General features: G+C 38.1%; 1 protein-coding gene across 1 annotated transcript in view; it reads left to right on the plus strand.

Moving 5' to 3' along the window:
• LOC109983105 (uncharacterized) overlaps window positions 1-27,864 on the plus strand; it is a 74,014-nt gene that overhangs the window by 15,990 nt on the left and 30,160 nt on the right. The gene's annotated exons all lie outside the window — the stretch shown is intronic.

The raw sequence follows: 27,864 nt of genomic DNA on the forward strand, positions 1-27,864 counted from the left end.
AGTTACAATCATTTATAGTATAGGAATTATTCCAAGTTTGGCCTCAATCACAGATAAACCCTAAAAGGAGAATAAACTGATGAAAACCTTTTTTTAAATGTATGACAATCTGTACATTGTGAACTGTTGCAATGAGAGGTCTCTTGGATCTAATAGTGTGTTGTGCTACTTCACTTATATATGAAAGTAAACTGTGATTCGACTGAGTGTAAAGCCTTTCGGTTAGAATGTATAAACTTTTGAATAGATATGGGCAGGTTCAATGTGGCAAGAATGAATGGGGCAATATAATTTATAATTTGAGAATCAATTTTATCTTTTTTTTGCTATAACCCCCAAGGGCTAATATTTTTGACAAAAAGTATGTTTTTCTGAATTGCGTGTATTTATTTATTTTTTGTCAATTTCACTGAATTGTTGAGTTGAGTACACGTTCAGTTTTTAGGGATGTTGAGTTTATCTTCTTTTGAATAACCACTTTTCCTAACAGCTTTTTCACTTTATCATACAGTTGAATCAGTTCTGTCTTGATCTACTGTAGCTTGGATGTTACCACATTTATTATAGCTGGAGCCCTTTGAGATATATTGCATTGCAGACAACAAAATAGAGTTATTACAGTTTGTTTTGAATAGTGTAATATTTTTGCTAAATGGCCAGTTAGTGATTTCTGTTTTGGTTAAAAAAGGTTTTTGTTACTGACCTTGTCACTCAAATATACTACCTCTAAAGGAAATGGGCAATTAAAACCAAAATACAGAGGGAACAAAATACAGACAGAGCATCCCTTTAATAAGCAACAGCTAAGTTTAGACACTGTGCTCATAATACTTAAAATCTTCAGAAACAAAATTCTGCACCGTTTCTGAACCTTCCCCGCCCCGTGTCTCTCAAGTGTCTCCTTAAAGGTGCAAGCATTTACACTCCCATCCCCCTCATTGGGAAAAAAAATGTTAATCATCAGTTGATTTTATATGGAAAGCAGATTATCCTTTGATTTTGATGAATGTAGCAGCTGCCAGACTCTTCATTTGACTAAAAGCAGGACATTCTGCCGAGGCCTCTCCAATGTCACTAAGCCTCTGTCAGGACAGCACAGTGACAGGAGATGACACATGAAAGGAGTTCCTCCTCATGGCTCTCCCAGGACAATGGAACATAGCCTTGAGGTAGTACATGTGTGTGTCTGGATATGTGTGTGCTAGAGGATGGGTGTGTGTGTGTGTGTATGTGTGTTGCTAAGTAGTGGACCACATATGAACATGAGACTAAACATCAGAAAGGTGTTTTTGTATCATTTACTGTAAGTATAACTGGAGTTTGAATTCTTAGCTTTTTTTCTAAGAAAATTGAACCATATTGATTATGTGTCTGTCCTGCTTTTTTTCAATTTTTCCAACGAAGACAAAACATTTTTTATTGAAGGCATGACCAAGCTTTTTACTGATGTTGATAAAAGGTTTGTAAATGGCAAATGGACATGGACTTGTTTGAGTCTTCTTCTGACCACTCAAAGCACTTTTATACCCCATGTCTCTCCCATTCAGCTGACCTCCACTCCCTGATGGAATATGCTGCTACGTAAGTGTCCAACTGCCCAACTGTACTATTCCATTCAACCATGTTGCGGGAGCAATTTGGGATTCAGTGTCTTGCCCAACGACACTTTGACATGTGGCTACAGGAGTTAGTCCGACAACTTTGCTGACATTTGTGTCTAGAAATCTGCCAGAAGAAAACATACCTTTTCGGGGGGGAAATGCAAAGGAAACAAATGAATGTAACGTCTATGTTTAAGCATTTTAAACAAAAATAAATCTCACATGATGTGTGGCTTTCCTCATTACAAACATTTTCATAAGTAACTGCAATTTGAATTCACGTTTCCTTTGTATCTTGATAAAATTTCAATATTTTTTTGTCAACACTGCAACAAGTAACACTGATAGTGATGTGACTGATTCCCTTTTTTTTCTGTTCTAATACACAAAGGGAGACCGGTTTCGCAAGAGCGCCCTGTCTCTTCTTATGTGAATGAACTCACAGATTGGACTGAGCATTTGCTAACAACCTTAACCCCCAACCATCACCTGTATGGCAGTTGAGATCAATTGAAGTGACATTTTAAACTATTTTTTGCCCCCACACAGACATTGCACAAATTAAACTACCACTAATGACCAGCTCTAAATGGCTTTACAGCTCAGCATATGAGACATTCTCATTAGATGAAAACCAGCAAGAACTCTCAAGTCTCAAAGCAACAGTCTTTTAATCAATCCTTGTTCTAATTTACAGCATGAGATAGGAACACATTGGCTGAAGACCTGGGGACCATTTTTCAATTCAACCAAACATTCAAACTCTTTAGTTGTTCTTGCTGTCAATAGTGCTTGCCTCCACAAATGTATTTATTTGGTAGAAATTTGGCCGAAGCTTGTGTTCGGTTTAGACTGAATTGTGGCCAGGCAAAAATTTTAAAAAATATCACTGCAGGTGGTTTGGTTGGATAAGGTTTTAAATAACATTTAATTTCCATCAAAGCAGGGTCAGACTGTAGCCATTATTCCATGGTAAGACTTGTACTCAGTAATTTCACCCTTTTTATTTAACCTCCAAGGCCTCCTCCTCTTTCCTGCCATCGTCCCTGAGCACAATTCATTTGAGTTCCTGTTCAGGAGGGTCCTGAGGCTGATTCAATTAAGTTTCCTTTAATTGGCTTTCAGGCATCCAAACTGAAACTGATGGAGAATTAATAACAGCTCCAATTGGTCTCAACGTTGTTTGCAACCTTGGAAACATCCTAAAAAAATAGAGGTTGGTACAAACCCATTTTCCATGTGTCTGTTTTGGCAGTTCAATAATAAAGCTGTGAGGAAAGCGCGGTCACAGTTACTGTGTGGTCCCACATCTTGGTATGCAATTCATCTCTTTGTCAACACCCTAGACGTTTGGTGCAAACTTTGCAGCCACAAAAACACAGCAAAGGCCAAAGAAAGCTCTGCATAAGAGCTATCTGCCTCTTCTGCTACGAGATGAAGATGTTTTTAAACATGTTGTGTTTGTGTAGTGTTCTCCTAACCCATTAAATCCATCAATTAATGATGAAAGATTAAAACACTCTGTGCATTCCTGTTAAGCCTTTCCAGTATGTTCTCTCTATTCGTCCTTCTCTGAAGCACATGTTGTACAAAGCAAACATAAGCCTAAAAGGAGCAATTTTCTGCTGTCTGACAAGTATTTCTCTGTGGGTATGGCTCAGTCTGAGTCCAGAGAAAGAGAAATCATTTGCAGATGCATTACTATTTAGGCCGGTAACAAAAGAAGAGTTGTAAATTGGCAGGAAATGATGGCTGCTAGAATTAAGGTTTGAAGTTCACGTATCATTAACAGCCATGAAATCAACTTTTCCTCTGACTGTGCTCTCCCCCCAGAGTCTGCCTTTGTCTTCAAACAGCGCCAAAGCAATCATTATGCTCAGACATAATGCACCGTAATGACAGTAATTTCAGTATCAAATTTTCAAATGTTAGGCCTTAATTCATTGTGGTTAAGTAGCTTACTTGTAATTCACATTTTCTACCCTTCTTAGCAGAGTGCTCAAGGAATGAGACATCTGAAACAGGACAGGGGAGCTACGCAGGCAGGAAATTTGAACGGCTGTATTCATTTAAATGCTGTCTCGAGCACGGGAGGCCTCTGAAGCTTTCACAATTTATTGGCAGCAAAACAAAAATATTCAGTCGTCTTTCAATTTACATCTGTCACATTGGATTGGAATGTATTGTAACTTATTATAGCTTACACTTAGTTAAAAAAAAAAGAATACATTCATGAATAAAACACATGATCACACATCACTCAATGAAAATGTTGAACATGTTTCTCATAGAGGACACACACTTCATCAGAAATAGAACTCCACTAAAGACGTCAACTATGATATCAGTTACTTCCATTAATAATTAACTGATTAACATTAACCAGTAATATAAAACAAAACAAAAAATCACATCAATGTCAATAGATTCATGTCTTTAAGAGGCCATGATGACTTACAATACCTAAAGTACACAAGACCTGGCTGTATTGAAAAGCTACAAATAATAAAAACTTTCCTTTTTTCAAGATGTATTTTTTGGCTTTTTATTTGATAGGACAGCCGAAAAGAGGCAGGAAATATTGGGGAGAGAGATGGGAATGACATGCAGCAAAGGGCGGCAGCTGCAATGAGGACTAAAGCCTCTATACATGGGGCGCATGACGTAACTAGACTATTCAGCACCCCATAACAGAACGTTTTTTTGATGTAACACCTCCCCTTATGGCCTTCCGCAGGCATTAAGTATGTTTTCTAATTTTCACTGTCATTCTAACAACTGCTGTTCTGTTTACCACTCATCCTATGCATTGGAAGAAGCTACGATTCTTGCAATATCAACCATGTAAAACAATTCAAGATCCAAACAACACAGCAGCCACATCTGTCTAGCTAACGATAAACAAACTTTCTCATTCATTTTTCTTATCGTGCGAAGGTCTACTGGACTCAGCCAGGGTCCACATGATCCAAATATCCGAACAAAATTTAATCCAAATAAATTACATCCATAAAGATCCACAAATTGCTTCAAAATGTCCATCGCTGTTCAACTGTTTTCTCTGCACTAATTCATGTACTCTCAACTTTCACTTGACATGTCATTTGATCAATTAGGACCTTCCATTCACCGTTCCTTGATTACCACAGTCATGGAGAGCCTGAGTTGAACCGGGACATTCTTGCTCTCCCCTCCATGGAGAGCATCACAAATGATACAGATGTGTCAGTTTGAAAATGAGATAACATCAGGGACGGCAGTCTCATCTCTTCAGAGAGTCAGGAGCAAATGATTTGGCTAAAGTGATTCAAGTATAGAGAATTACGCTTACAGAAACCCAATTTACAGTAAGGAAAATGTTTGGATCATAATTTTTCAAATTTACGTCCACTTCAACAACTAGTATAAAGAAAATGAACGCTGATAATGAACATGTTACGGATTAACGGATGTGTGCCCAGCTCTGAGCTAAAGAATTAGCTAATTTCTAAATGAAACTCAAAATATATAAATAGTTCTTAATAGATTATAGATTTTTTATAGATTATAGACATTAGTGGTCAGTAGTTATTTGGGTATAAACAAAGCTCTTTAATGCGAAACGATTTATTCTAATTTTTGTCTCTTTTTTTACAGATTTGTTTAAAAGAAGCACAAAAAAACATCCAGACAAGGAAATGGACATTAAGAATTTGTCAAATGTTCTAATGAAGTGACTGGACGGCATTTGATTTAATGATTGTAGTGGTTATATCTGGAGAATAATGATTCTAATAATGATTGATAACATAATTATTATCATATTTGTTAATATAATTCAACACAGTTTCCCTCACACATTGTTTTATTTACTGCTTGTAGTAAATTATGAGGCATATATAATGAGACAGAATGGTGGTGTTCTCATTATAATGATTTGTTGGCTTCAACAATATGGACATAAAACCCAATAACCACTCGGGGTTGATAGTTAGGCAGCTGGCTGCGAGCCTTTATGATATTCAACACAACTACAAAAAGCAGTTGTCTTATCAAAACCAGTCAAGTAAACAAACTTAACCTCAACTACATTTAATGACGTTTATTTCAGCTTCAAGTTTTTGCTTCTTTAAACCAGTCCTAACCTTTTTACATTTGCAGCCGTTCATTAATCAACATCTTCCTCATAGCTGACCTTGCTTGGTGAATCAGTATTTTCCTTATAAGGCCCCTCACAGCCATTATGCACAGATTCTTTCGGTTCCAAACTGAGCTGTAAATTTTGAGAGAATCTGACACCCGTGCCCGAGGGTTACAGCAGAATGCTAACGAGGCCACAGCGACATTTCCATCACCATACAGTCAGTTGCACCATACATCAGCTCTGCGCCGAACATCTCCCAGCGACACATGAAGTCAGTGACAATTCCAGACGCAACACTTTATTAGTGTCCCGCCCATACCCGCCGTGTAATGAATGAGGCCATTTAAACAGGATTTACGATATCTTTAAAACTTGATTGCTTAGAATTTGAGAATTATTCATAAGACTAAAGCATCGTTTGTCATAGAGCGAGTGCTGTTTTGCTGGGAACAAATGGTTTTGTTGTAGTTTTTCAAATGAACTCCTTTTCATTCACTCCTCAAATAAGCCATTTGCATGCATATGTGTCCACACAACGGATGTAATTAAAGGGAATGAGGCTCAGGTGACAACTCACAATCAAGTTCTCTTCATAATGCATTGTGCCACTGCAGAGTTATAGTAACAGATACAAATGCAAATGAGTAAGAGTATGAACATGTTTTGTACCACACTGAAACTTTGGATGGCACAAAGAGAACAGTGTGTATACCAAAACACGATTGTAACTCTGAGGTGTTACGGGGTATACAGAGCCTATAACACATGCCAGATTTGACTTTTCTGATACTGGTGAACTTCTTGTTATGGATAACAATACACTTAAGGAATTTGATTATTTCCCCCTGAGTTACAGTTCCTTATTTCCACCATGAGAGAGGATGAGTCTTCCTCGCCTTGTTACAAAGATTATTGTGCTCACTTCCTGAGGCAGTGTGACCATGCTTTGTGTGCGATGCCCAGATCATCTCTCAATTACACAAGGCTCCTCAGGCAGAGGGTGGGGACCCAAGTGAAGGACCAGTTATGTCCACACACACACGCGCGCACACACACACACACACACACTGCTATAGCTCGGAGGCATAGCTTACTATAGCCACAGCCAAGAATGAGGCCTCTCAGGATAGATTTACACACAAATAAAACCAGTCTTATCTTGGCCCACATGTGAACGGGAACTGATTACACGGTCTACATTTCAATGCTCAGATTAAATGGAGTCAATTTTCTATGGCCTATTTAAACTAATTCCAACCTGCAAACACAACAAAACCAAATCTGATATTATTGCACTAAGGCCTCAGATAAGTTCCACCGTCCACCTGGGAAAGTGGGAAGAAAGTTTTTAGAGAATGAAGACATTCACAGTTTTTGCAAGTGAAAATTGAATGTTTTTGACGACTTGTAATGTGTACAAGGGAAATGTTCCATATCTAGACAGGTAGAGAACTAGGAAATATGTGTTTCCTTCACACATTTTACTTATTTTGTCACTTTCTTTCCATCAGTATCATCCATAATTATCCTGCACACCTGCTTGAATACATCTGAAACTTCAATCTTTTCCAGAGTGACTTGTGATGAGACCAACATAAGACTGAGTTTAGTTCTGTCTTAAACAAAATGAAAAGCAAGCGTGACAGTGATACACTCTTTATTGATTTTTTCGCTGATTAATTGTAGATAAATCACATTTACCAGAACCCAGGTACTCCCTTTATCAACTTCTTGTTTTAGCTTTATCACACACCTTATTGCTTCAACAAAGCCATCACAGAATACACATTAATGTCAAACAGGTTACAATTATTCTGAACACTTTAAAGCCAGGATCTTTGACTTATAGTAAACACAACAAGCTATGGGGAAATAATAAGTGACAACTTTGAGCTTCTATGAGATGCCCAGGAAAAGCACATGAGAATTTCATCCGTTTCAAAGCTAAATTTCTCTTCAGATTCACTGATATTAAATCACATTAGAGCTAGCATCAGCAACCATATGCTAGTGGTCATAGTGGACCAAGTAATTCTACTAAACCCTTGAGAACAGTGAGCCAAGCAAGGATGCTCTTCATTTGTCGGAGGAAAAATGTGTTTTTTTTTATTCCAAAAGTGAGAACGTCTCTCTCAAAGGCAGCTGAAGAGTCAAACTACCATAAGATGTCTGATGTTATGAATGTAACTTCCCATCATGTCGCACACTGCTTTGCCTGGAATGTGGAGACTTTAGCATCCCTTCATTCGATTTTTTAATATGTTTTGAAGGCCACATTTGCTGCTTCTTCCATTAACATCTCATCTACTGATCACCTGAGGTCATTCTGATAGTTAATAAATGTATTCAAAATCCTTCAGTCAGAATTGGCTTTAATTAATTTAGTTGAAAATCACAAAGGTTGGCTCTAGCCAATTTTTTAATTCATTTTTGAAGAGTTCTTCCACGGGAAGAAAAAACTCTTTATTAACCATGAAGTCTTTTCAAACTAAGTTTGTGTGCTTGGGGGATGTTCACACATATGTGGGAGTGTTTTCAAAACCCACACAGTAACACTGCAACGCATCAGCAAAAGCTCATGATGAGCTGTGGTTTTATGTTTGAATGGTCCATTTAATTAGGTTATGTACGAGATAAAGGCCAGCCAAAAGTAATCACAAGGATTATTTACCCTTGTTAATTGAGGTTCCATCTTAACACCACAGCTAAAGGTTAATGTTCTCTTGGTATATTATTTACCGTCTACGCTCCAAAGGCCGGCCTCCTGCTGCATATAGCTGAGGAGGCGAGGCTCCACAGGTACGAGGGGGAATGTAAAATGATTTGTAGCATGATACTGACAGTATAGTTGAACTTTGGATATTTAACGGCCCAGCTCTAAGCTTTCTGAAATATTGTACAACCTTCATTTTAATAATCTTACTTTGGCTCAGGTGTGATGCTCAAGTTTCCTGGAGCTTTAGGTGGGTGCAGCCTATCACCCCCCTAATCTCTCCTTTAACTAACCACGGATAATTCTCCATGCACATGTAAATCAAAGAGCGAGCTTTAAAGTGAATTGAAAGGTAGATTTGAAGTGACATTGTGTGATTAATTCTGCCGCTCTCTAAATGACCCTTCGTTCTGTCTTCATAGGAAAGCTGCTCTAATAGCCTTTCCAATAGTGATTAAAATTACACAAATGTGAACCTGTAGGTTAATAAAAATGGTAATTTAACTAGTATCTGATTTAATTGACTCTGAAGAAGTACTTAAACGTGTTTGCACTCTGGAAAATTGACATGGCTCAGCGGCAAAGAAATTGGAATATCCAGCTGTCAAGATAATAAATTTGACTATTTCATCACTGTAATCTTTATACAATCTCCCTTTGTGCTGGTCTCTACCGCTCACCGCTAATGTCATAAATCACCTCAATGTTTGCAATAGTTTCATGTGTTTCAGAGTTATTGTAGTATACTCAAAAGACTCCGAGTGTGGTGATCAGCTGGTCTTCTTAACCTTTGTAGATTCAAGATTTGGAAAGTTTGACTTAATATTCCAAAAAACTTCTTGCGTATTAAAGAAGAATGAAACTTTCTCCATCCCTGCAGGGTGGGAATGAACGCACCTAAGACTTTTATACCTCAACATGTTGGTTAAATTAGCTCCTTAGCTCCTCCTTTAGTATTTGTAGAAATAAACAATACATAGTTTGTAACAAAATAAAGTTGAAAGCAGATATGAGGCCATTTTCAAGTGTTTCTTATAACTGGTTGAACTCCTCAAGGTACTTTCTGTTCGTATTCAACCAGTTTAAATAAGTCTCAGAGCTCCCCAAAACATGTCTGTGAAGTTTCTTGTTCTAAATCCACTCTGATCCTGTATTTGATCATGCCTATAAATCCCTCTATTTCAGCACTGCTCAGAACAGGCTGTTTCTGTGTCTGTACCTTTAAATATGTAAATGAGTTGTGTCTGACCACGCCCCTCTCTGGAAGGGCTTGGGTGGCTCGGGCTTTCTTGCATCATGCCTGAGTGTTTATGGTGAGAAGTCAGACTCAGAGGGCAGAACAAACACCTAGCCGTGGGAGTGTCACCCACCTGGGGGAGGAGTTACTGCCCTTTGTGATGTCATGAAGGGAAAATCTCCAAATGGCCTGTTTGAGCACACATTTTCTGGAAAGTGGAGCAGGCAAAAGACTTAGAGGATGGACTTCTCTCGTAAGTGGGGGGTTTAGACAGACTAGGGACACATATTAGTGTCAGAGAAACATGGTAGAGTGTATTTTGCACAATATATGACCTTTAATTCCATAAAATAATACATGCATTTAAGAACAACTGAAAATATAAAGGTCATGTTTCACAGTTTAATAGATCAAGCACTTTCCAACTGTTAACAGAAGCTCTTATGGATGCTTGAATATGCTTTGAATACATTAAATAAGCTCTAAAAGTGACCTTACATTGTTTGATAATGTTTAAGTGTGGTATGGAAGTGTGTTCCCTTCATACAAAATGTGCACACACTTCTTTTAACTCCTAACAGGAGTGTTAAAAACAGATTTACATGGACTTGATTTGTATCTAAAACTGTACCACAGGCCCGTGTTTGTGGACCCCTTCATGGCTTGCAGAGCAGATGATTCTTTCAGGGCTATAATCCCCCCCCCCTTTTTCATATCTTATTTATATGATGCCAAAAATATGCTCCCATGGCTATCATTTTTCCATGGCTGTTTGCAAAACCAGAGAGCTAAGAGGATTTATCTTTTTGACCCATCAAACAAAGACAATGAGCTACACAATAGTGGTGTCCAACAGGGCGGGCTGAGGGTGGGGCACCTCCAACCATCCTCGGGCCTCCTTCTAAAGAAAGAGTCATGTTACAGGTGAGAGAGCCCTTCCTCTTGTCTGTATCGACTCTCACTGCCTCTCTGAAACGCCGGTGCATGTGTGTTGTTTGCAGGGATTACTGTATATCACAGTTATATCTCTGGCCTGTTTTGACCAGCTGGGGTTCAGGTTTCTGACAGAACACAGCATCAGATATCCGCGATGGCAGTAACACGACAAAGCAGCTGCTCCCTGTCTCCAGTAAATACCAGTAGAGCATCAGCCTTTGCATGGAGACTTAGTAATAAAATGGTGTTGCAGAAGTCTTCACTTTTTAAGGAGCCATTTGCCCCGGGGCCATGGCTAATGGTTTACTCACTCCCCGACAGCCCCTCAGGCTCCAGGTACTCTCACATTGTCAAGCTGCTCTCATTAACTCCTATAAGTCCTGCAGAGATAAGTGTTAGACAGTCACATACTGGAGGCCGTACAAGTGAGGGAACTATTGACTGACAAAAACACTTTTTTAGGCGGGTGTACACATTTAAATTACTGTGTTTCTGCAGGTTGGAGACAACTATTTTCCACAAGCTGTTATTGAGACGGACATTTGGGGTGTCTTTTTGCCTTAAGTAGTACACGGTTGTTGATCATGAATTTGTTATATATTGAGTGCTCCTTTTAGTTAAAGTAACTTGTTCATAATAGCTCATGTAGACAATTGTGACAGATGTTGGGTAGTTTAATATCTGAAGGTGTGATGCATCACTTCGTATAAACTACTCGTGCATGTTATATGTATCATCATTATTTTAAATGATACGATACAATACACTTGTCCTCTGGGAAAATTGTCTTGGACAAAGTGTAAGTGTAGATTACCGTAAAAGTAATGGGGTAATAGAAACCATATATTTTTCTCTAATTTTTAATGGAACAAAAGCAGCAAAAAGAGTAATCCTCAGGTAAAGTACCATTCTAGTACTAGAATGCTTTCTTTGTCATCTACCTGCAGTTTGTTTTTTCATGAAATGATTCAGTTGACACAGTGTGTGTCTTAACAAAATGATACTTAACGTTACTTCAGTTCATATCATTGCAAGTGTAAAGTGTATTAAGTATTGACATAAATAGTGAATTTCTGTTATTTTGGAAAAGAAAACTGACATGGCATTGTTGCACCTTTGATTACACAGAACACAAACCCTTGACTTTACCCAATTTAAAGGCCTTTAAAAAGGTCAGACTTGTCTTTGTTCTGTTATGCACTATCAGAGTACTCTCACTAAATGTGCTTGTTTTCACCACTGTTTGGCGGTGGCAGGCCATTCTTTAATGTCACCAGAAGCGAGCCCTTAAAGTGAGCTATGTTGATCAGTATTATGATGGCTGATATCATAGCCAGCTTTACTGCTGCAGACGATCTACTACGACCCCTAACTTTTTGTACCTGTAGTTGTTTTGAACCCACAATATGAATAAGAAGTTCCAGGTTTTTGTATAGTGATGTAAATGATCAAAACCTTTTCTGCTTGTGTAAGAACAGTAAAGATCATTTTAAGAGATTTTTAATTTTTTAACTTTATTGCTGTCTTCTTTTTGGTTTTTAATCAATCAATCAGACTTTATTTGCATAGTACTTTTCATACAGTGATGTAGCACAAAGTGCTTTACATAAAAATAAATCAGGCAACAACAACCTGACCCCCACACCTACCCCACAATCCATAAGTAAGGTAAGAAGGAACTCATTAAAAATAGGTACTGACGGACTGAGGAATCGCTGTCAAGAGAGGAAACCCAGGAGGTCAAAATGTTAAAATCAAGATGGAAAATAACAAAAATAAAATGAAGAGAATAAATCATAAAATAAAGACAATTCAATAAGAAACGCTAAAATAACAAAAACACTGATAGTTAATCCATAAAAATTAAATAAATTAAATAAGATAAGAAAACACTAAAAACAAATCCAGAAAATAAAATGGAATCAAATTATATTTAGATATAGAAAGTTTTAGTAACTAAATATGTGCATTAATAAAACTACATGAGATAAAATGAAATTCCGTTAAAAGTCAGACTAAAAAGGTTCTGTAGGTTTTGAGTTTGTTTTAAAAAATTATTGACATTATGTTGTGCAGGTAAACTGTTTCCCAGAAGGGGGCCGTGGTAATAAAAAGAGGCCTTTAAGGGGCTGGCCTCGTCTGGGAAGGCTGATCATGTTAGATTGTTGCTCATTAAGTCATGATTTTGCAATATTTAGAAGTACAATTTTTCAAGTACATAGCAAGGCCTTTATGGGTCGTGACACTGATTTAGATTAGGCTGAAATTCATATATAGTACAACTATAACATATATAACTCCTAACCAGTAAAAAAATCTGTACTTTAGAGAAAAATATTATTTATTTATTTATATTTAGGTTTTTAGGACGATTTAAATTAGGTTAAGTTATAGTCAAACTTATATAACTCCTAACAGTGAAATATTGATGCTAGTAGGAGTGGCACCAGTTTAAAAAAATAGAGAAGAATATAATTCATTGTTTTCTATTTAGGTTTTAAAAACGATATGATTGTTAAATAAATGAACCCCTTGAAATCCCCTGTTTCACAACCATGGGCATAAAAGTCTGTAGAGATGAGAAGGAGAACTTTATCCGATACAGTGTAGGGTTTTTTTCTCTTCTGACTTAATTAAATAATTTTGTTTTTATGAGTACAATTCCAATATCTCAGTGATTAATTTAACCAAGATATTTGTTTTGCAAAACATACTAGATACTGACTAACAGTGCAACTCTCTTTTTTATTCAACATTATAAAAGTCATTTTGTAAGAAGAATTAGTTTTAAGAACGTAGGTGTTAAAAAAAATGCAACAGAATTAGTTTGCAGCTTCTCAACAACTGCTCGACTGAAGTTTTAAACATCACTCCTCCGGAACGAGACATCTGGCGGAGGTGCTCTTCACTACACAAATGTTTAACGCAGACATCGTGCGATCTCATAGCAGAGAAACCTCCCACCACTGTCACCCAGTCTCCAACATGTCGAGTGTGTTGTAAAAACTTAAAAAAGTCTAAGTACCTATACAACACATTTTCTCCCTCCCCCTTCCTTTCACCGTGCACTTGTGCTTGTTGAGGTTGAAAAAGATTAGGGGAAAATAGTGCATCATAAACTGGCTGCAGGCCTCGGGGCAACAGTGTCTGCTCTAAAGCTGGATAATCTCATATCAGTGTGGCGTGTTCATTTAGCTTAAAAGATAGGACCGTTTTAGAAGCACCTCCTAAGGTTATTATGAAGCTTTTCATACTCAAGATGATAACTCAGTCTGGCACCTGTGTAATTTACTAATGACACATGATTTTAGCCTGCACCGACTGTGAGCCGGGGAGGAATTACAGAGCACTGCAGAGCCTCTGCAGATACGCCAGCCACTGACATTGAGGCACAACCTGGTAGGGTTGTGTTTTAACTTCTTTAATTAGGTGTGTTTACTCTCTATTTTATTTGCAGAGATCATGGGAGAGCCTGGGGAAAGGTAGATTTAATTAAGGGACACTGATGAAAGCACACAGCTCACACAATCTCCAAAGTGTTTCTTGTGATATTGCTGAAAAATATCCTGATGACAGGTGGTGCTGGGGAGGAGTTGACACTGGCTGTGAAACAGAACGATATGGATTCATTTTCACCATGTGTAGGTGGAGAGGTGTTATAGGTCTTCTGTTATATATCACTGAGCTCAAATTAACTGCTAAATAAAATCCATTTAAATACACTATCTGACTGGCGTAGCAGAGTGGGAACACAAAAAAAAAGGTGATTGCACATAAAGGAATACTGATGGTCGCTGAGATTGTGGAAATGTACGAGCAGCTTTGCAATTAGCAAGTGCAGGCTTGCCACATTGTCAAATGCCCTCACGCTCTGTCTCTGCGATAATTGTCACAGCCCCTCTCTTTTATTACAATCTGTCATAGAGTCAACCATATTCATTATGAATTCTTATCTGCTTGTGCTTTAACATTTGCCAGATGGCACGTTGGTATCAAACGCTAATAATGATGTATTAAGGAAATTAAGACTTTATCAAAAGCTACTTTATGTGGTAAAAAAAGGAAAATCTAAATACACTGATGCAATGGTTGATCCTCCATGATCCCATCTGTGGAAGAGGAAAAGGTGAATTATTCTATTTTATAGCTGCACAATATGCAAATTGGAGAGCAGAGCTGAAATTAGATTTGGTTTAGCTTAACTAATCTCCTTTGGTCACAATTTAACTGTGATGTAGACATTAATCCCATATAAAACATAAAGATGTAATCTCTATTACTGACATATAGTAGTGGGAAATGAAACATGTGCAGTAAGATGTGAGGACATGGACATCAAAACAAATTACCAGCAGCTTTTAGACATTATTTACACCTGTAAATTCTCCACAAAGGGATTTACCTTTGCCATCAGCTACAGATGCACCGGCCTAATTAATACGTGCACAGATTATCAAAATCTCCATGTATTAATGCAGATATAGGGAACCCATGTAAAAAAAAATGGACTATGGTGAATTTAAAGGTAACAAAAAGACACTATTCATTTAATCTGACACTTGTTATCTTTTCTTGGTAATCCTAATCAATAGTTTTGATTTTGTCTTTTAATATTAAAGCAGAAATAATCAAACAACATTTGTCCCCAGCGACATTTTGTTCTCCATCAGTACAACAACATCTATCCATTCTAACCAATTCCCTGCCAAATGAAAAAATGATTTCCCATTTATTTAAGTTCCAAATGTTTCTGCTCTGCCGTTGGAATAGACTTTATGCCCCTTGAGCTGCTGGAAACTATTATTTTAAAAACGTGTAAAGTTGAGATTGAGTTACTTTAGAGTATAAATAAGACAGGATTTTCAAAGAAGTCAGCGTTGACCAATGGTTTGGCATGGAACCTCGAAACCCACGTCTCATAGATAAAATTATTACAACGCTGTGTCTGTTTTACCCATCTATTGCCCCAAGCTATGCTAACCAACCCCGCTTTATTCTGCATACCCTGACTGCAATTGTACATCAAACCATAAGAAAGACGACAAACCAATGCAGAAGTGGAAACAAACTGCAGCTCCTTGAGTGTCCACCGGGGGCTGGCTCCATACTCAAATGCCCATTTTAACAGCCGAATTGAGTTCATAGCCTGGTACAAAATATAGCTCATGCGCTTTGATTTTATTAAGTCTAAGAGTTATTCAAACATTGTGCGCATTGTGGCTGTTGACCAGGAGACTTGAGGCCCACCTTGGTTCCAACTCTTTGCGTGTTTCTAGATTGACCAAAAGTTAGATTGAGACAGCATACCATGGCACCGCCATCGTTCGGCTCCAAAACTCCTCTTCATGAACCAATTGGTGATGTCAGTAAGACTGCGTCCATGTTTTTGTGTTTAGATTGACCCAACAACCAACATACAAATGCTGCCATGAGTTTGATTTATGTGAATTATTGATGTATCTTTGAAACTGTACATTGAATTATATCAGTGCCAAAGGCTTGGATTAGCACAAAGAACAATCCAATAAAAATGGTTGAGATAAGGAATCACAGGTTTCTTACTAGTATACAGTATGCTATAAACAAACAATGCAAACTTTCATATATTATTTTTCAAAGCTGTGATACATCTGCTATCTAACCATTACTTGTATCCAAAGTGAAAGTAAATCCTGTTGCTAATGTGTCTTTCCTCTTGAGGAGTAGGCTCAGAACAGAGGGGGATTTCAGTGATGCACAATAAATAGCTGAGCAAATGAGGCTCAAGGGAACAAGAGGTACGGTCCTAGATTTTCCTCCCTCAGTGACATCTTGAATAGTTCAGGAGTTATGTGCAAAACTTGTGGAAGATAATGTCTGGTGACAGAGACTTGTTGTCACATTTTTCACCCACTACTATCCAGTCCCATTGCATTCGGATCACACCTCCTCAGGCAGATAACTGTTTCCTCAGGATTAATGTCCCAATTTCTGCATCCTCCAACACATCACAGTTAATGACCTTGATTTAAATCACAAGACGGTGTGTAGGAATTCATATGACTTCCAAACAAGAAAATAGATCAGCCTTTGATTTTGTTCCTGTCTAACCCTTTGCTACACAACTTTTACTCTGCTATCAGTGAGATTGTCGATCGTCTCTACTCTGGGATTGATTGATTCGGTGCAAGTCTACCAAGCTGGGACACGTCAGACATGACTATAGTCTTTCTTATTTTTCTGCATTTTTGTACTTTTTAAAGTCGCTTACATCCTGGGTATGTAGTCTGATTGCCAAAGCTCAAAGACTACGACAAGCTGAATAATCGTGTGAGTTACGTGGCTTTACAAAACTGAGAGGTATGATAAGCTCAAAGGATGAATTAGTTCTACTTTAGAGGTTGCTCACCTGTTTTCAACATTTCCAGTAATTCCCAACATCAAGGCTAAGCAGATGACAACATCGCACAAATGACAAAAGTCAAGTGGAAGCAAAGCAAACTACTTTAAGGCCTATAAATGATTTTAGACTCAGAGGGGGGTGAATCCTGAAATGTGACATATTCACATCGCACAAACACCTCCCCCTCATCATACACCAACACACTCTCTGTCAGACTTCCTCATTCTTAGAAGAATAAATACCTACACATTTTCTTGGAAAAAAATCCTCACACACACACAAAAACACATTAAATACACAATTTGTTTAAGTGACAATAGATTCAAGCATGGGAATAATGATTACACTTTCTTCATAATGTAGCTTGAAATGACAGTAAAGCTATAAAATAATTGTTTCCTATTGCAGCATTTTTGCAATGATTAAATTCAAATGGTAAATACCCTGGTGTATTTAGTGCATCTGCCCAAAAATTCCTTTAAAAAAGAAGCAAAGAGAAGCAACAAAATAAGACAGTAAACAGTTCTAATAGTATGCAATTGAATGCTAAAAGTTAGCAAGCCAGCTATCTCAGGAAACTGTTTCACTGACATCTCAAGCATGCAACACAAAAAATAAAGAGCTTTATTGTACTCAACGGTATCTTCATTCATGTTTGTATGTCAACAAATATGGAATAAGTGGAAAGTTTAAAAATCATAAAAATAACAATGAGTGTATTAGGCCTGTCAAGTTTTTAAGACATCACAGTTTTACCACTCCTAGTCTTTTTAGTGACAGCATGTTAAATAATAAATAAAGAAACTGGATATAAAGCTGTACCGTGTATTAGCTGAAGTGTTCAGAGAGCAGGTCACAGTGACGTACGTGTGACGAGGCTGAACTCATGCCTGCACTGAGCCCAGAGACAACCGCTTTCATTGAAACGAGAGCATTTATGACATTCATGTCTATGAGACAAATGACTCACAATCATGAGTCACTTCTAGTGCAGAAAGACTTTCGCCTCAAAATGTTATCTTTCTGTGATACTGTATAAAAACCCTGCCTGTAGGATGGTGTAGAGATGAATAAGATCAGTTACCACTGTGAAAGTCTGTTTGAGAAGACAAATTATATCAAATATTGTGGATTATAAAAGGTAGATAAAAAGATGTTGTTTTTTTCTATTACGTTATCTTAGCTGTTAACAAAGAGCAACATCTGGATTTGATCTCATAAGGCCTGAGGAGTCTGACTAATCACCACAGTAACCTGAGTAATCTATCGCAGATGTGAAGTAATTGCAAACACTGACTCTCCAAATAACCTCATTCAAATGTAGAGAACGCACTCGGTCAAAATACAAGTTGATAGGCGATTGACCTGTCTCACTTTCCTTCAGTGCAACCTGACCTGGCACAGTTTGTGAAGAGCCATGCTATTAGAAATAAATCAAATAGTATAAACACAAGTTCAAAGATCCCTGTAGTGTTGTGATTTCATTTAAAAGGCTTTAAAACTGAGTCGGTGTTGATAGGTGAAGAGTTTGTGCTGACATGCATGCAGTAGATGTTTAAAGACAAACTCACACAGACAACAATAGAGCTTGGACTTTGAAATGCAAGCTGCAGTTTCCTCATTAATAGTGTAAAATAGGTTTCTCTCCAGAGAAGTGACAGAAATGGTGTAATGCTGGGCTTCATGGGTAGATCTGCTGGCTAATTGGCTCTTTAAAAGAAGGTTAAGGCATTTTAAAGGCCTCAAATTGGTCTTTTCTCCTTCAGAGCAAGTTTTGAGTGCCAAAAATAATTAGGGCGGTGCTGATTATTATGGACCTCATATCACACTAAGGCAAAACAGACAGCAGGGAGGATGCCAAGGGAAGCTTTATGAGTCTCATTTGAGGTAAGCTGAACTGATGCTCATTAGAAACGGAGAGGGTTGTGTGAGAGATAGTCAGCAATACAAATTACATAACTATTTTGTAGAATTTTGAACAACCATTTGTTTATTTGTAGCCTATAGTCATCATTAGTGGGATTTAATTTCTGTATGGAAACATTTTTATTTTGTGTACAATGATGTCTGAAGCCAAGAGGAGGTCTGATTATATAATCAACAGAGTGTCCCCACTTACAGAATATGCCAAAGATAGGCAGATAGGCCTGGTTCAAATTGTTCAAACAACAACAACTGATGGTTGTTCTTGTTATCGTTCTTTTTGGGCCAGTCTGAGTAGTACAAAAAGCCATCAGCACAACACTTTCAAGACACCTTTTTAATATGTTTTGTCAAAAGAGTTGCCCATTTACACATCCAGTAGAAAGGCGCCCCATCAGGAGTCAGGTTGATGGCCTACAGAAAGATATAAGTCAATTATGAACTAACCTCGAAGCACTTTTATGTTCTCCACCTGCTACACTGGGAAATGTATGCTTTAAGCAGGTAAATATCCTCTATTTGACCAAGCAGTGCTAAATCTGTCTATAGTTAATTGACTGGCAGGAGTGTTACATGGTTAGAGCACTCAAAACCTCTTGAAGTTCTGAAGTGTTTGGTTTTGGATACAACCAAGGCTCTCGTATGACCACAATCTTTCCTGAATCTTAACTAAGACCTCTATTTTGGTTAATCTAAAACGAAACTTTACCTTAACTTAAAGGAACAGAAATTGATCTTAAGGTCACTCAAAAGTGGAGTTGTCCTGGTAACTAGGAAGTTTGTACAAGACATGGCGTACGAAGGCTGATGAAGGCTTTATGCTGAAACGTGTCCACTGTTGATCTGTACGCTGCTGCTCTACCCAGATTATAAAACGTTAAAGAACATTGAGTGTGCTGACTTTCTGTTTTCTGTAAGTCTTTTTGTTGCTGTGCACCTGAAGATTTGTTACTGAGTGTGCTCCTTTTTCTGATGTTTTGATCTCATACAAAACCCGGTGCAATTACCACCAACTCACAGCAGATTATGAAGTTTTTACTATAACCGCGCATGGACATTTGAGTCGGTGTTTTTGAATTTGACGGTCTGTGCATTGCCAATTTTGCCCTAAATGACTGCTTAAATGACACATTTAAGTAAGCACAGAGAGTACCCGCATACAGAGACGCTACCTGCTTTGCAGCGAAGTTTGGTGAGCATTCACCCTTTGTGTATTCTCTGTGACTCAGACAATTTCATTTTTGTCTAATGTACAAAGGTGAAGCAGACGCAAACACTGCCAAATCATTTTTCTGAATCAGAAGATGTGTTTTACAGTTGCACTGATTCATTTAAAAACATAGACAATTTCCAAACTGCTTGGAGCTCCATGGCCATCAGCTGCTTAGTGCTAGGCACAACAATGACAAAGACATTGGGTTTATCAGAGCGTTCTCTGTTGAAAACAACTTCCTGCTGCTTATGAAAACACATTTGACAAGAGCAGGGAGACAAGAACACAGTTGAGGCCCTTTAAACAAGAAACAAAAAAGAGAGCTGCAAATGCTTGTCAGGCAACTAGAAACTGCAACATTTATAATCAACTATTTAAAAGATGTGCAGTACCTTTCATATGTAGTTTAATTATTTTATCCATTTTACATTTTAAAATAAAGAATTGTGAAGTTTTAAATCCTGGATTTGGTTAAAACCCCTTTATGTTTCATCTATCTTTATTCTATTGATGAATTTAGTTGTTTTACTGCTTCTTAGAAAGGTTAGGGGATACCTAAAATGTTCACCAACATGGAAAATAAATGTTTCTCTTATACTTTTACAGTTGTCCGTGTCAACCCTATTCTCAGGCAATGACAGAGATAAAACATTAATCCTCAAATACTCCTCCAAGCACTCATCCCTCCAGGCTGCAGCTGTTCAGGGACCTCCACATTGTGAGGGTCCACGCAGCAGACATGGAAACATGGGGAGTAGTCGGATGTCCTCGTAGCCTCATTCTCCCTGCTAGCAGAGCATGTCCCAACTGTTGTCAATTTATCAATGTAGCGTGCACTAGTGGGCACAGTTTGAGCCACCATTAGGACAGGTGCCTCCATCCATCATGGCCAAGTCACTTATTCCACCTTGTCAGGGGAAACTAAATGGAGCTTTTGAAGAAATGTAAACAACTCTCAGTGGACAATCAGAGGAGCCGTCTCAACACTCCAACAGAAGAAGTGAGTACAGAAAGAGTTCAGCCTCACATTAACATCCAGGCCCCCTGTGCTCTTACTAATGTCTCCCCATATGCCCTTTAATTGCTGACTGAGACATTCAGACTATGAGCTGTCTAATGTTGCGACTGCATTTCTATTGCTGCATGATTCCTTTAGATGTAGTCATACAGTTGTCTTAAGTACAAACAAGAACACCCTACTGCACCAGTGTTGCATCTCTGGCAAAAAAAAAACATCAACAAATCTTACATTCCCATTTCTGAAAAAGTCGGTTGAAACATTGAAACCCCATATTTAATTGAAAAATAGTACAAGACAACATATCGAATGTATAAACTGAGAAATTTATTTGATTTTGGAAAATTTTATGGCCATGTCCTATATGTTGCCAACATCACATTTAAAAAAGTCATCTGTCATCTTCATGGTTCTGTTGCATCACCTCTTTATTTAACAATACTCTGTTGGAGTTTGGGAACTGATGACACTGATTTCTTTAATGTTTTGTCATTCTTTCTTTATGTGTTCCAGCTGTTCGACAGTTCAGGCTCCTATTTTACATTTCATATTCCTCCGAGAATGTGTACCGTAAAATCCGTTGTATAAGACGCACTTTTAATACCTATTTTTTCCTAAGTCTTAAAAGTCTTAAAAGTTGGCTGCGTCTTATACACCGTGCGACCAATATACCAGTATAAAATACTGAAACACGTGCCGTCATTACAGCGGGGCAGCGGCCACTAACTGCAACCTGATGCGATTAAAAACCCATCCCCATTCATTGTGTATTGAAAGCAGAGTGCACGCTGTGCTGGGAAAGAAGGCGACACAGACCAGGCTGGCTACGCAACTTTTTCCACATCTTTTCACCCTCACGAGGTCATAATCATGCATTTACAGAAAACAGTGGTAAATTGTTCCGTAAATAAACCTTGTGGAGTGTTCTTTGATTGAAAGAGTCATATATTAAAGTTAAAGAGTGACCAGCGGGGTCCTGCAGCGCAACGTTGCAAGCTAGGAGTCTGTACCTCACAACTTTCCCTGCAGGCTGAGAGCTCAACTACCATACTGTAGCTAGTAGGAGTGCAAACTTCTGAACGTGAAAAAGACGGGACTTTAAGAGCGACACAGCCGCACAGAAACTGCACATTGTAGACATCGCTGAACACAATATAAATCGTCACGCAGGAAAACAGTTTAAACTTTTATTTCTTCTATAAGAGACCTTCAAAACAGGGTGCGTCTTATATACCGGTGCAACTTATTTTACGGATTTTACGGTAATTGGTGAGAGGTTGGGACTGCATCACCCAGACTGTTTTCATGGGTTTTTACATTAGACACGATTGTTTCATACTGTGCCCGAGCACGATTGAGTATGTAAACAGCCGATATAGCAGGTGGCAATATGCAGATAGTGGGTTTGCAAATTCACCAGAAAGCAGATAGAATTAGAAGCAACCATGGCAACCACTCTGCTAAATGGATGTTTTTTGTTATTTCTGTTTAGAATAACGTCATATAGTGATCCACTTCCTTTGAACACAATTGAGTTCACATCTCCCGTTGACTGTACTCAAGTACACATCAATCATGCTCAAGACCAACTCTTCATGTGGACTCGGGCACGGTACCTGAGTACAATAAGTTTGTGTTCACACTGATCAGATGACCGGACTTCGGGGTCAAGTGTACTCGGATCCGAGCCCAGGTCCCTTGTATGAAACCACCTTTACTCCGGAGCCATCATCATCATCATCATCATCTTTATTGCCAGACTCAGGAGTCCATTAGAAAACATATAAAAAGCAAGCAAAATAAAAACACAGGGTAAAAAGACATACAGACAGTCAAAACATCACCAATATTATAAAAGACAACCGTACCAGTGTCGACTGTCACAAGGCTGACTGGTATCGCACAGAACTATGACTGGGATTCGTCAACAGCATAATGATGGAATTCTGAGAATCCTTCAATTGGCAGATAAATTTGTACATTAGGTTTCTCATAAGTCCTTGTAATACGTGCAGAGTGAGGTCTGTCATTGTCTTTAATTGTCTATAGCATATGTCCCGCCATGTGCACTGATCATAACATATTGTTTTTATTTACATTTTACACGACATCCTAACTTATTTTGGAAACCGGGTTGTATCTGATTGTTGTCGGTTTGGATTTCGTTTTCCTTTTGTTTCCCCCAAAATCATTTAAATTATGAAAGAATGTATCATTTATTATTGAGCATTATGTATTAATAATACAAATATTTCAAAATATTAGATGCATGTATTCTCTGTACAAGGGAATGCACTAATCTAATTCATGTTTGAAAATGTTTTCAGCTGAAGCTTGTTTAGGAGAGTTTAATCTTGACAATTATAATCTTATGAGAAGTGCTCTCAGCCCAAGGCTGCTCTCCATTCATTTTCATTATACTGCAGCACAATACAGCCAGAGGTGAAGTGAACTAGGTTTTTAATTAAAAGACAAAAAAGAAATTAGAAGTTGGGGGAGGCACAAAGCTGTTAATCAATCCCCACCAATCAGCCTTGGCGTTGATTGCACAACAGAGTCTGGATTGTGTCAACAGAACAAAGCAAATAGAGAGCAGACAGATTGATAACTGTTTTTTTTCTTCATCAGGGATCTAGATCAACATTTGCAGTCCTGGTGAAAGGACTTGTCTTCTAAACAATTATTATTTTGTAGTTTATACAACACCAACTTTGCCCCACACAACACATACAACACATTTTTCTATACAACACACACAACCTGTGTTAGGGAGAATGTGCTGTAGTTTCATGTCTATCAACATCTGGGAGATTGTAATGCCTGTGTGTATTTCACTCAAGTCCATACTATGGTTAATACACCTTTACTCATTCTTTAAACATCATCCTGCATACATGACAGGTTAGTTGCTTACATGCCTGTTTTCTGTTAAAGGCATTTTTACCTTTCATGGTGTGTAAACCTTTGGGCAGGTGTAGCTCCCAGTCAATACCAGCATGCAGTGTGTAAGGATGGGACTCGAGAAAAACAAAGGTGCCAGGTGCAAAATCACAAGCAGGCAACCAAGAATCAGCTACTGGTGAAGTTGAGCCAAAGAGGAGTTACCTATAAAAGATTTGTTTAACAAACTGCACATGATGAGTCTTACCTATTCTTTATTTTATGAACTTTGTCTACAGCTATTTAATTTATATACATAAAATTCAATTTTTAAAATCAGAGTTAAAAAAAAGTTTTGAAATAAAACTATCTAAAGCAATGAAAGTGTTTTTTCAAACCCTGTTACAACTGGATCAGAACATAAAATATGAGCTTTTTGATGTGTAGAGCTGTTGTAAGTTCATGTGTGCAGCACCATCGCTCAACAACAAGAGGGAGAATGAATTCATGCTAATGTGCGCCTGGAGACTCAAAAATGCTATTTGGTGTTGTACAGTTATTTGCACGATGAAAATAAATAAATGTAAAGTTTAGCACGATTGTTTTTAGTTTATAGCAAAAGTCTATCAGCGCCTAGATTCTCTGGGCTTCATGAAATTGCTTGAAAATCAAATCTTTCAATATAAATTCCTTTAAAAAACAAACATCTTTAAGTGAAAACATGTTCAACTTTTTCCAAAACTACTCCATCAGGTTTACCTGCTGCTTAGTTAGCCCAGTCTCACTTTTCTAAGTTCAAATGCATCACTTATATAACATTATCATAGTAGTGTGCAATAAGTAAAGCTAAGGGAGCAGTATTGTGGCGCCAAATGTGAGTGGATTTTTCATTTGATGAGTAAATCTCAAAGGGCGATAAACCACATGATTTGTTTGTACCAGAAAGGTTACGTTTTTAACAAAAACTTTGCTAGGTTCTTTTACTGCGTGGGTGTAGCTGCAGCTTCTTTCTCCTGCTCCTCCTCCGCTGTCTGCATGTCGAATCTCTGTATGACCTGACTGACACAAACAAGCATACACCAGTGCACACACAGCAACGCCACCAAGTGCCACTGTTTACTATACGGGACATAAGCTGCTCTGTTGAAATTATTTTGTTGCTAGCTAGCAGTAGCTTTTGCTAACTAAATAGCTGGTATATAGCTACACTTGCACTGGCTGGGGACTCAAAAAGTTCATTTTGGACCCTTTACATCTTGATATAGTTAGTTAGTTATAGAATCCTTTCAACTAGGGATGGGTACGAGTACTCGCCGTTGACACCATTATTTGAGTAACATTTCGTTACTCGCGCACCTGTGCAAGAGCTTTGCTTTTGGCTACAAAACTTGAACTCATACAGCGTTACGTGTGACCCAGCTTTTTGTTTTCGCCTAACTGAATATACTAGGTAGGAAAATAATTAACAGGATACAAACGTATGACTTCTCCAGCCACGGCTTCAGCTTTAGTACACACCGAGCCAGATTTCAGCAGAACAACTGTTTTACGGCAGCTACGGCAACTCTCTAGGAACATATTATTACACCGAAAGCAAAAGCACAACAAATACAGAACCGTCTGCTACACCTGCGACATGTCAGTCAAGAAAAGTGATGTCTGGAAGTACTTTGACAAAAACGATTAAGTTAATGTGCAGTGCAAGGTATGTGGCGTTAAACTTGCATACCATAGAAATACTAGTTCGATGCTTAACCACATGCGCTTAAAGCACAAGGAGAAAACAGCAGAGACAGAAAACAGGCAGTCTCGCATCACGTCATTTGCTAGCCCTGTTAGCACACGTCGTTGTTAGCGACGTTGATGAAATTGAAATCGCTTTTTGCTGTTGGTTATTTATTTATATTTATGTTTAAATATTGGATATTTATGTCATTTTACAGGCATAAAGTCTACAATTCCGGTCCGGGAGGTCTGTGTCCGACGGACCCTTTTTTTGTTTACGGTTAAAAATAATCAATAATAATCTGCGGGTACTCGAGTACTCGTTCATTAGGTAATTTGAGTAATCAAGTACAGGGATTACTGTAAATTCCCATCCCTACTTTCAACCCAACAGGTGCTCCATTATAGAAGTCCTAGCCATAGTGAAGCTGAGTCTGACCTAGCTAGAAGGTCATTACGACTTCAATGACTTTGTGCTAAGCAAAGCTAAGCATGTCCTGGCTTCCCATTGGACAGGATTGTTCGGTGTATTACTCCACTCATCAAACATCAAACTGTTGCCTTTCCACAGTAAATGAAGACTTGAATGAAGCTGTGAGAGGAGTTGCGTATAATGAGAACTATAGGGGCTCAAATGTCATGAAGTGAGGTCAGTTAAAGCTGTGTTACACGTTATACATGTCGATTCATTTTCCTCAAACAATAAGACGTTTATTTTCATACAGGAGAAAAAAATAATGATCTTAATCATCCTGCTTTCTAAGACTCTTTTGTTTAGGTTCAGACGAAAACAACGACAACAACAGACACTTAATCATTTCAATTTAATTTGAGCCGAGACACAGAAGAGAAAATCTCACACTTTAAATCCAGACTTCTTTCACCTCATCCTGATATATTGTTATGAAGTGAATTCAATTGGACATGAAAGTAATTACATCTATTATATTCAAACAAAATGTTGTAAACCTTTGGCCATGCTAATCACATCTTCTTTTATTGCGAATGAAGAATCTAGTTGGCTGTTTCTTTCCTTTCATATTTTATATGCTTATTATCTAATTTTCTTTTGAAGGCCATGATTATCCTCGCTCTGAAAATGAACAATAATTGCTGCCCTACTGCTTACAAAGTCTGCAGAACAGAAGAATAAAAGAGTAGTCTTTTCAATGGTCAATCAACAAAGAGGCACATTAATCATTATATCACATTACTATTTCTTGTTTTGTGCATGAACACACGCCTGTGGAAGAATTAAAATGTCTTTTACCCTCCCAATTATGCATGTGATTTGTACGGTTACTGTGAAACACAATATGAACAACAAGGATAAAATAGAATTTACAAAGAGAGGAGTGCTTTGATCACATACTGTATGCCTTAAGGAGTCTTGCCTGAGACTCTTTGATGTGAATCAGTGCATGAAAGACAGGTCCAATTGGCCCGCGGTAACCCTCAAATTTGCACTCTTTAATCATGTGTTCCATGTCAGGTGTATTAAAAAATGCTCCCTCGTGGTTTAGCATTTTTTTTTTACCATTATTACATGAGCCGAATTTCCTGACAGAAGCGTGTGAAACAATTCTCTGCCCTTTTCCTATAGTTTAAAATATCACACAAAACACTTGTGCTCACTGTGAGAGGCATTACAGAGGACAGAGACAGGATGGAGGAAAAGCCCAAACAGTTGTTGTGTTAATGCCTTCATAAACACTGGGATTGCAGCACCTAATTACCATCAGATGGCTGGAACTGAAAGGTCAGTCATTGCCTTTTTTTAGCCACGCTACCAACACATCTCCAGGGATATCTCTTTGGGTCTGTCCATCCCTCTGTCCAACATTTAGGCTTGGTAAAATGTCTTGACAATGTTAATGGATGGATTTCTGTCTTAATTCTCACGTGAACAGAATTTTGGAATTTGCACTTTTCCAACTCGCTTTATGTTAATGAGATAGCGTCCTATGATTTCTGCGATGTGGAGAACATGGACGGAATAATAGAATTTGACAATGAAAATGAAATCAACTGAATCACAGAATATTGCAGAATTTGTTGACATTTGCTGCTGCTCTGCTGTCTGCATGCTGGAGCAAAACCTGGACACAGGCAC

Source organism: Labrus bergylta, chromosome 6, assembly GCF_963930695.1.
Source record: "Labrus bergylta chromosome 6, fLabBer1.1, whole genome shotgun sequence".
NCBI classification, from domain to species: Eukaryota; Metazoa; Chordata; class Actinopteri; order Labriformes; family Labridae; genus Labrus; species Labrus bergylta.